This window comes from Amia ocellicauda, chromosome 6 (assembly GCF_036373705.1).
Source record: "Amia ocellicauda isolate fAmiCal2 chromosome 6, fAmiCal2.hap1, whole genome shotgun sequence".
Classification (NCBI taxonomy): Eukaryota; Metazoa; Chordata; class Actinopteri; order Amiiformes; family Amiidae; genus Amia; species Amia ocellicauda.
This window is the reverse complement of record NC_089855.1, coordinates 47,379,953-47,388,644: the sequence shown is the minus strand read 5'-3', so window position 1 is coordinate 47,388,644 and position 8,692 is coordinate 47,379,953.

The window sequence follows — 8,692 nt, the reverse complement described above, 5'->3', positions numbered from 1 at the left end:
ATGATGACGACAGCGCAGAGCAGACAGGCCGGGCGGGGGGATCTGAAGCCAGGCGCGGTGGGGCTCCGCCATGTCTGTTTTGGGCATCGCCGCATTGAAATGTCGACGCGCGGTGGCAGCGATGGAAACTGCAACCCGAGCAGCGAGGGTGGCTCTGCTCCTGTCGCTCACTTTCATTCCCAAAACTGAAGGAATGAATGAATGAAACTGTGGGCCACATGACCAACACCATGACCTAAAGGAGCAGAGCAGGATACATTTTTGCAGAACAGTAAGTTCACACAACTTGCAACATTTTGTAAAACACTCAACACAACTCTCTACACATGACACACAGTTGGGTAGAGAGAAAGAGGGGACCACAACCACGAGCCCAGAGAGGGAGAGAGGGGTGCGTGTGCGCACTGGACAGCAGCTCAACGGGGAAACAGAACACATGTATCCAATGACATATATGTGCCACTATCGCTGACCATGTGATAAACCATGGCCTTTCAATGCGAGAGGCTGGCAGAGAGTGCAGCCCAATGTAAGCAGGTCAACGGTGGCATCAGTAATTATTCAGACTTGGACTCGACCTTCCGGGACTTGGACTCGAACCATACTTGACGAGTCATTATCATTACTACTTAATTTAACATAATCTATTATTCCTTTCCAACGTATAATGCTCAATAAATATCAAACACTGCCATGCATGTTGTTTTGGCAACACGCCACGCGTTGCTTACCCCTTTCACAAGCAGCAGCAGCAAGACTGCGCCCCCCACTGCCGCCCAGCTGCACTTCAACAGGCAGACCGACGGGTTGGGGACAAAACACCAGAAGTAAACTGGGACTTTTTTACATAACGATTTGTACTTTATATACCAAAGCAGGAAAAAGAAAACGTCTGACTAGATAGCCATTTCATTCGGCAGGTTTAAAAAATGTATTATGATATCTATAGTAAATCTAGACAGAGATCAAAAATGTAGACCCCCAACCCACATTTAAAATACACACAGAATCAGAGATGAGGTGTGTCCAAAGAAAGATTTGCACAGTGCTGCAGAATTCCACCGATCCCATTGGTTGAGCTGCGCAGATCTGTTGTGCTGCACTGGGATCAGGAGGAAGCAGACAGAGCCGTCTGTCTGTGATTAATTGTGGTCAGCAATGGACATGTCTGTTGGACATGCGAGAAAGTAGTATTTAGATCACTGTTAACTCCTGTATCAAATGGTCACAATCATTCATATTTAATACTCAATAAAGTGGGCAAACAAATATCTAAACTATCAATAAATAAATAAATTATGCATTTGAATTGTAGAGTGCATTTATGCATTTTACAGTCGTTTGATACCACAACATGATTTTTCTTATTTTAAAAATGCAATTCCACTATTTTATCTACTAACAGTCTTGTAAAATAAAATATATTTTTAAGTAGGCTAAATATATGCTGAAAGAAATGAAGGTACAATGGCACACAGTGCAAGTGCAAACAAAAATCTAAACATGGAAGGGTTACTGATGCGCCCAACTTCTTATTGTATTGTAACGGCAGGGCATTGGGGAATCTGTGGGACTTGTGTTGGACTCGCAGGTGTGTGTGTGTGTGTGTGTGTGTGTGTGTGTGTATTTATACATTGTGTGTGTATGTGTGGGTGTGTTTATACAGTGTGTGTGTGCTGTGTGATAGAAAGTAGAAAGCAAGCGAGGAGTGTACGTGTGTGATGTCACCAACCATGACTCCCTCAGCTGCGGTGTAATGCTTTGTGATTGTTTATTTTTAATGTAGCCCACTTTAGCACTATAATCCTTAAAAGTCATGCATGATGAAATGTAATCCATGCATTTTACTGCACTGTGGCAATACTGCATCATTCAAATTATGTATTCATTGTATGATGCACTTAATTATTTATGTTGTGACATGCTTTGGAAAGGTGTTCTGCTACATACAATTAAGATTGATTGATCTTATTTGAATGAGGACTAAAGATTCTCATTGCCCAAAATCCCCCAACAAATTATATCTATACAGATCTTGTATTGTGGATTGCTGTTAGTTTTGTTGGCATGTTTGTAAAATAATTTAATTACAACAATAAATAAATATAAATATTGTTTTATAAACTTAAAAAACTGTATAAATCCCTAATTTCTCATTGGCATCCTTGTAACTTACAATGATATCAATGGCCGCTGCTCTTCCTCTGATTATAGATTATGGCTTTACAAATGCAGCGTTGATAAAAATAAAGTGCTGAATGCAACTTTTGCTGGAGAAAGATTGAAGAAAAGCTGTGAACAACAGGCATCTTTCACATGTACCTCCAGACCTGTAAGTGGCTTCTGATCTCAACTAATATTTTTGAAGTGTACCAAAAGGGCCAGCAGGGGTTAATTGAAGAAAAATGCACTGGTTTTATTTAAGTCCAAGGCTTACAGGGTTCTCAAGCACTAAAATACAATGTGATATATAATATTATATAATTGCATAATGATATACAACATGCAACAATGTTGTGTTTGTATAGAAAATGTACTTTAGATAAATTAGTGTTAAGTAAACTCTTACAGAGTTTATTTAATTTCCTGTTGATAATGTTAAGAAACATGAATAAACAATACAGAGAAATGTGAAAACAGACCAACTAAGCTTTAATGTTTGTAATCTGGGCTGTAGTTCCTAAATTTAATTTAATTTAATTCAAGGACCATGGTGACTCGGACTCGGACTCGAACCATGTTGACTCTAATACAAGTCTGGGAATAGGTAAGTGACCATAGATTACTTCACTGTATTACAGTACTATATGATATACACTACCAGTAAAAAGTTTTAGAACACCTACATTTTGTCTTTTTTTATTGAAATTTACACAGTTTAATATCTCAGTTTACTCTGAAATTAAAGCATAGAACAAATAAACAATTTGAGATAAAAAAATAAATAATGGAATCATTTTGTTTAACAAAATTTACCCCCTTAAGCTGACAAACCCCTCTGGTACCCTTAAAAGGGCACCAAATCCATGTGCTTCTCTTTGATCCCATGTGTACTCTTAACTGTTCTGTTGTGTGCCAAGTGTTTGGTATCCCATGAACTTTCTAACGATGTAAAGCATTCTCTGATGTGAAAAATTAGTTTTTTATACCCCCCCATTTACGGCTCCCCCCGCATTCTGAGATGGGGGGTGGGGGGATACTTGGTCTGAGTAGCAATGCAAAATCTCAGAAAATATTGACAATTTTGACATATTCTGGAACCAGACAGTTTAATGATCAAAACAAGACCATCCACAATTTGGTAGAAGCCCAAATAGAGCTCAAAATGTCAAGATGGAGAACTCTGTTTACAGTCTACTAATACACATCGATTTTACATCATTGGATCTGAACTTCTCTGTGTTTGATAGAACATCAAATAATATATACTGGATTAATTGTTAGGTTGTTCTCAACAAAACATGCCAATTTGCAAAGAAATCCGATCGAAACTGAGTGATCTGTGATCTGTCTGAATGAGACCCCACTCCGGAGCAGACTGCACGTTCACCCCCCGGGCTCTGAATGACAGCGGGCGACACAGAAACTGTAAATCGGATGTGTTTGAGAATGAAACATGTTGGTAGCCAAGAGAATAAGCTTTCAAACGATGTGTGCATTGTAGGAATACAGTGTCACTTCTATGCACAGGAGCTGCGCGTAACACTGCCAAATAATGCTTAAGAGGGTGTAGTAACATAATATATAACTTTGAAATGTACATTATTTTTCAGTTTTTGGTAACCTAACTTTTTGTTTAACCTCTGGCAGTTTACCGCTTACCTTTGTACCATTTCAGGTTTTTCACTGGACTTGAACTGCTTACATTTCAATAAAAAATTGAATAATGGGGCTGTTCTATAACTTTTGATCGGTAGTGTCTATGTAAGGAGTTTTTCCATCATCGCCTTTGAACATGGTGGGAGGTGGGAGGAGCCTCTTCAGCAGAGCCACAATCAGTGGGCCGGGCCAGAGAGGTGGGAGGAGCCTCAGTCACAGAGCTCGTCATGCACATGAGATCGTGATGGTGGCGTAACCCCTCTTTGAAGGCAGTAGAAAGCATAAACGTGCTGTGTCAGCAGACTGGTCTTGTGGCATAGCGAGGTCATGCTATCCTGGGTGGAGCTGTGTGACGCGCAGCGAGGAGGAGACCCCACCTGCACAGCTGTAGTGGGCGTGGTTTGAATCAGCAGGACCTGCACAGCTCCATTCACACCCCATCTGTGGCCTTTTACAGTTTTTTACAATCACTTTGGCACTAATTTCAGAACCTTGATGTCATTTTTCAAAACTCTAGACACAAAACTCACAACCGATGAACAAAATGCAGATTTTTCAAAACTCTAACACTTTTTCCAATTACTTGGATACAATACACATCAACCTCAGATCATTTGTTAATTGAACTACAATCACCTGTTCAAAATGACACAACTTAACATCAAAGTATTATCATTTCAAAATGCAATTCACACATTACATCTGAGATCACTGTCTATTCATTTCATTACAATGATCTAACTATCAATTGATACAGCTGCTCAAAATGATAAGTGACTGTTGCATTACACTAAATGCATAGTTTTATTGAAACTAACGAACAATATTCCATGTTTAGATTATGAAAGTTTCAGGATATCGCGATCCGTTGACACCAATTACCGTGGAACATGAACCAGTTGGACAACATTATCTATGGATGTAATATTTCATCATCATCCTTTATCAGACACTGTTTCTATGGTCCCATGTAAGACTTTTCCAGACCATGTTTTCAGATTTGACATTACTGTATGTATGCAAGTCCTTGTAATTGTGTTTCCAATACTGCCAACTCGTTACTGATGATTGATTTCACATTGTGGTATCCACCTCAACAATACAGCGACAACATGGAGCGGGCAGGTGATCCAGGTCACAATAGAGGTCAAGCAGTGGGAGGAGGAAGACGAGGAAGACGTGGTGGTCAAAGGAATGGCAGGGGACAAGCACTCCTTCTGAGAGGTGGTCGTGGGCCTCATCATATAGGAGGGCTTAGGCCTCACCAGAGAGGTGGTCATGTGCCTCGTTTGAGAGGTGTCAGGGAACGTGGTAGAGGACAAGGCCACAGACCAAGACAACAGCAACAGCAAAGAGTGTCCAATGAAATCCGAGCAATAGTTGTAGACCATGTCGTAAATCATGGCATCACAATGACTGAGGCAGCTACAATGATTCAGCCAAACCTCAAAAGATCAACCGTGGCCTCAATCATCAGAACGTTCCACAATGAGAACCGGTAAGTCTTCAGCATGCACAAAATATCAGGCTACTCTCAACTGTCATATGATTGTATACTGCATGCCAAATGTGTACCACAGGGTCGGTGATGTGACTAAATGTGTTCTTCCGGTAATTTACCTCCAGGATAGAGAAGAGGCCAAACAGTGGAGGCAGAGGCAAAATTCTGACTGACCAACAAGAGCAGGCTGTGGTCAATTTGGTTTGGGCCAGAAATGATATTCGCCTTACAGACATTCGGCAGCACATCTTGGACAATGATGACATGTTCAACAATGTGGAAGCCATACGTTTGCCAACTATTGCACGCATGCTGAAAAGGCACCAGCTGTCTCTAAAACAGCGATACCGTGGGCCTTTTGAAAGAAATGCAGACAGAGTGAATCAGCTGAGCACTGAGTATGTTCAGGTATGTTCAGTTTCAAGATGCCTGTTGTGAAAAATTCCCCAAATCATTGTAATCAGTAATTCTCTTTCCAAAATGTCTTTTTAGAGGGTGATGGAGCTGGATGATGATGAAAACCATCACAAATTCATATTTTTGGATGAGGCAGGCTTCAACTTGGTCAAGACAAGGAGGAGAGGTTGGAATTTAATTGGCCAGTGGGCAACCATCCAAGTACCTGGACAACATGGGGCCAACATCACCATGTGTGCGTCTATCGGAAGATGGTGTGGTGGACGCAGACCTCGTATTGGATCATATAATGCAGCTCTCCTTGTAACCTTCATTGATGAGCTAAATCAGGTGTGTAGAGCTGATGGCGTGACTGATGTCATTGTGTGGGATAATGTCAGGATCCACCATGCTCAAATGGTGCAAGCATGGTGTCAGGCCCATCCACAATTTACTACCCTGTACTAACCCCCACACTCTCCTTTCCTTAACCCAATTGAGGATTTTTTCTCCACATGGAGGTGGAAGGTATATGATAGGCGCCCTCATAAACAAGTCACCCTTCTCCAGGCCATGGATGACGCATGCAATGACATCACGGCAGACCAGTGTCAGGCCTGGATTTTCCGCGCCCGAAGATTCTTCCCAGGATGTTTGGCTAATGAAAACCTCCATTGTGATGTGGATGAGAACCTGTGGCCAAATCCACAAGACAGGGTTGATGGAAATATAGAAGTACAGTAATCAATCCTTTGTTTTGCTTTTTAAAGTAAGCCAGGTGAGGAACACTGCAGTTGATGTCTAATTATGTTTGCTTTGATTCAAAGAAACCTATGGTGTGATTTGATTGTATTGCATCAATACATTTCAGATTTTGTTCAATGATTCCACTGTGTCTGTAGTATTCTCTCTACAAGTCCTTTTACAGTGATGTATTTACGTGTAGTATTATAATGAAACGTATCACATATTTTGTACTACAATATTTAATGATTGTATGAACTACTACATAGTGAAACTATCGGTATCTTGTGTGTGGGTGATCTAAATAAATGTTCCTATGGTATTTCATGATAAATTACTTATTTGAACCAATGATTCTGCAAGTGCAAGGTTTCTTTAAATATATTAATGCACAATGCAATGTTTTGAACATTGGACAGCCTGTGATGACTGTTTTGAGTTTTGTGTCTAGAGTTTTGAAAAATGACATCAAGGTTCTGAAATTAGTGCCAAAGTGATTGTAAAAAACTGTAATTTACCACACTTTACCACACAGACACCTGACCTGCGTGGGTTACTGTGCAGAGGAATATGTGTCTATGTGTGTGTGTGTGTGTGTGTGTGCGTGTTTGTGTGTGTGTGTGTATGTGAGAGAGAGTCTGTGAGAGTGAGTGTGTGTGTGAGTGTGAGAGTCTGAGAGTGTGTGAGAGTGAGAGTGTGTGTGAGAGTGAGTGTGAGTGTATGTGTGTGTGTGTATGTGTGTGTGAGTGTGTGTGAGTGTGTGTCCATGTGTGAGAGTGTGTGTGTGAGTGTGTGTGTGTGAGTTTGTGTGTTTTTGTGTGAGTGTGTCTGTCTTGTGTGTCTGTGTGTCTCTATGTGTCTCTATGTGTGTGTGTGTGAGAGTCTGAGAGTGTGTGAGTGTGAGTGTATGTGTGTGTGTGTGTGAGTGTGTGTCCATGTGTGAGAGTGTGTGTGAGAGTGTGTGTGTGTGTGTGAGTTTGTGTGTTTTTGTGTGAGTGTGTCTGTCTTGTGTGTCTGTGTGTCTCTATGTGTCTCTATGTGTGTGTGTGTGAGTGAGGGAATGTGTGTAAAGTAAAGCAATATTACCCAAAGCATAATTCATATTTACTGTATTATTACTGGAGGAGAATTTAGAGAAGATACAGATTAATTCAGTTATGAGAATGGATTAGACATTGTATTAACACAGATTACAGAGAAAGAGAGAGAGAGGGAGAGAGGGGAGATGGAGGGAGGGACAGCACAGAAGGCCACAGAGAGGAGAGGGAGAAGAGAGAGAGTGGGAGGGAGGGATGGGGCAGGAGGAGAGAGGGCGAGAGAGAGAGAGATGGGAGGAGTGAGAGAGAGGGAGGAGATGGAGAGAGGGAGGGGTGGGGAAGAAGCAGAGACAGAGGGAGGGAGCAGATGAGAACGATTAGTTTATAGAAACTGAATATTTAAACAGACTCTTCGTAGAGAAACAGACACAAAAACACACTGACAGAGAACAAAAAGAGACAGAGAAGAATCCTTCCCATGAATTGAAAAAGGTAAGACATATATATGTAAGATATATATTTAGTATCTGACTAAATTAAAATGTGCTCAGTCAGTACAAATACAGGCAGCGCTAGGATATAACTGTGACTACGGTAGATTCAGTGTGTCAGTCAGTGTGTTAGTCAGTTAGTCAGTGTGTCAATCAGTATATCAGTCAGACAGTGTCTGTCAGTCAGTGTATCAGTCAGTGTATCAGCCTGTCAGCCAGTGTGTCCATCAGTGTGTATGTCAGTCAGTGTGTCAGTCAGTGTGTCAGTTGGTCAGTCAGTGTGTCAGTCAGTCAGTCATTGTGTCAGTCAGTCAGTGTATCAGTCAGTGTATCAGTCTGTCAGCCAGTGTGTCAATCAGTGTGTATGTCAGTCAGTGTGTCAGTGTGTCAGTTGGTCAGTCAGTGTGTTAGTCAGTCAGTCTTTGTGTCAGTCAGTCAGTCAGTCAGTCAGTCAGTGTGTCAGTCAGTCAGTGTATCAGTCAGTGTATCAGTCTGTCAGCCAGTGTGTCAATCAGTGTGTATGTCAGTCAGTGTGTCAGTCAGTGTGTCAGTTGATCAGTCAGTCAGTGTATCAGTTGGTCAGTCAGTGTGTCAGTCAGTCAGTCAGTGTGTCAGTCAGTCCTCTCTCAATTCAAATTCATTTAAATTCAAGAAAGCTTTATTGGCAGCACAGAGTGACATCAGTGTCCACAGCACTGACAGAC